Source organism: Babylonia areolata, chromosome 4 (genome assembly GCF_041734735.1).
Source record: "Babylonia areolata isolate BAREFJ2019XMU chromosome 4, ASM4173473v1, whole genome shotgun sequence".
NCBI lineage: Eukaryota > Metazoa > Mollusca > Gastropoda > Neogastropoda > Buccinidae > Babylonia > Babylonia areolata.
In genome coordinates, this window is record NC_134879.1 from 34,795,461 (window position 1) to 34,797,960 (window position 2,500).

Here is a 2,500-nt window from a genome sequence, read left to right on the forward strand (position 1 = left end):
AACTTGCTCATATCTCTTGTACTGTGCGAACACTTCTCAAACATATTTCAATAGGTGTGTTCGCGCGTGCTCTTTCCCTCTCCCTTTCTTCTCCTCTACCCGCTAACCCCCTCCCCCCTCCATTCTCCACCCCTTTCTCCGTCTGTCTCTTTTTCTCTCTCAAATAAGACCTGCACCGGAGACCCTTGCACAGGCCGCCGTTAGGAGACTTTTCAAAGCTGTAAATAGTTTTATTAACAATAGACAGACAGAGAGAGGGGCAGACATAGGAAATTCTGTTCCCTCCCCTATTAAAAAAAAAGAAGAAGAAAAGTTCACTGGTTTAAGGTGCCATAGATTGACATAAGTTTACACTTGGGCCAATAGCAAAGTGAGAGCTGTATTATCAATGGTTTCTCCAGTCAATGGGAAATCATTTACAGCTTAGTCTTTTGTGAAGGACTATGACTCTCAAACTTGGAGGCAAAATTGCACTGGCTCTTAGTGCTGCAGCCTTGTGGGCTGGTTGGCCTTTGGGAATCATCCCAACGCCGACTGTCCTAAAACCCTCTTGGCCGAGAGAGTGGGGATGTAACTTGGGCAAGACACTCTCCACAATAATCAAATTCTGGCCCAAATAGTCGGAACAGCAGTTGCTTCCTCTGCTGTTCTGATGGTCATAGTCGGACACGACTGACTATCATATATATATATATAGCCTTTAACGGCCAGCGGGGCAGTAAACTGATGCCCACTGTGTCCAGTGGTGCCAGTTTCATTGCATGGTTCTAACTTTTTGACAGTTACAGGTGACTAAATGCCTACGTTGACCGAACTACGCCATTGGTCAGTTCCATACTACACACAGTTAGTAGCGGGTTACGACCATACTAGGCTCTTCCGTCCGAGCAATGCAACTGGCTCCTGGGCTGGGCGTAGGAAGGCGGGGAGCCCCTAACCTTTCTTTCTGCTGTTTGAATCCTTCCCAGACCAAAGTCAGGTACCCAACCCATTCACACCCGGGTGGAGTGAGGAGGAAAATCGGAGTAAAGTGCCTTTCCCAAGGCACACAACACCATGCCGAAACGGGGCCTCGAACCCTGATCACTGGTGAACACGGGATTTAAAAAGTCCAACGCCTAAACGTATCTGCCATGGCGGATCCTTACCTGCCGTCAATCAGTGTAGTGCGCGTATGGAGACAGGAACGTGGACAAAAGCTACGTAAATTGTGCACCAGCTTTAAAGTGGTGGGTGTGTGATAAGGGTAGTGATACAGGTGTGAACGTCAGTTACTGCCGTGGTGTTCTTCACTGCCAGCAATCAGTCATCACCATATGCCTGCCAGTGTCTGTATGATGGATGTTATCATTGTAGTCAGTGGATGTTGGAGTGGGTTTTTTTCTTCTGTCGTGTGTGTGTGTGTGTGTGTGTGTGTGTGTGTGTGTGTGTGTGTGTGTGTGTGTGTGTGTGTGTGTGTGTGCATGTGCGTGCGTGTGTGTTTGAATGTATACTTCCATGAGTGTATGCATTGAGTTTATATGTGTATACAATTTGCTAGGTTCTTTATATATATATATATATATATATATATATATATATCTGTGTGTGTGTGTGTGTGTGTGTGTGTGTGTGTGTGTGTGTGTGTGTGTGTGTGTGTGTGTGACATTGGTGTAATGTGTTATGCATATCATGTGTTTTGTAGAGCACCTGGAGCAGTTTTCTGGGTAGAGAGCTTCATAAGTATCCACTGTTATTACTGTTATTATTTCTTTTAACGTATTTAGAAGACTCTCATAATCATTTGTGACTGTCACATTATCTATGCATAATGAGTTATGATAATGGGTAACACAGTTCATAACAGTGTTTTATTTGCCTTCGTTAAGTAAATGCCGGATACAGGAATATGCCAATGCCCGCGCGCTTGTGTGTATTTAAGCATGTGCATGTGTGAGCATGCGTTCATATGTCTTTGAGTGTGTTTGTTTGTTTGTTTGTTTGTGTGTGTGTGTGTGTGTGTGTGTGTGTGTGTGTGTGTGTGTGTGTGTGTGTGTGTGTGTGTGTGTTCGCGTCTGTCTGTCTGACTCACTGTGCGTGTGTGTGTGCTTGACTTAATGTTAGGAACTATGTGCTTTATTTTTTGTATACTTTATGTTATTTACTTGATGGCGGGCATGCATTTATGTGGCACCTATCCGCCGTATGTACTGGGTGTCATCGTTGCTATGGTCGTCCTCATAGTGATCGTCGTTTTCATACGCATTCAGAAAAGCGCTGTGTCTCTGAAATCCAACTGGAAAAAAAATCTCACACGGGGGTGGAGGGGATAGGGACGGTGAGTGGGTGGGCAAAATAAAAGTAAAAAGTGGTGTCTCTTGTTTAATTGATGATAATAATGATAATGATAATCATCATCATCATCATTATCATCATCATCATTATTATCGTCATCATCACCATCATCATCATCACCACCATCATTATCATCATCATCATCATCATCATTATCATCATCATC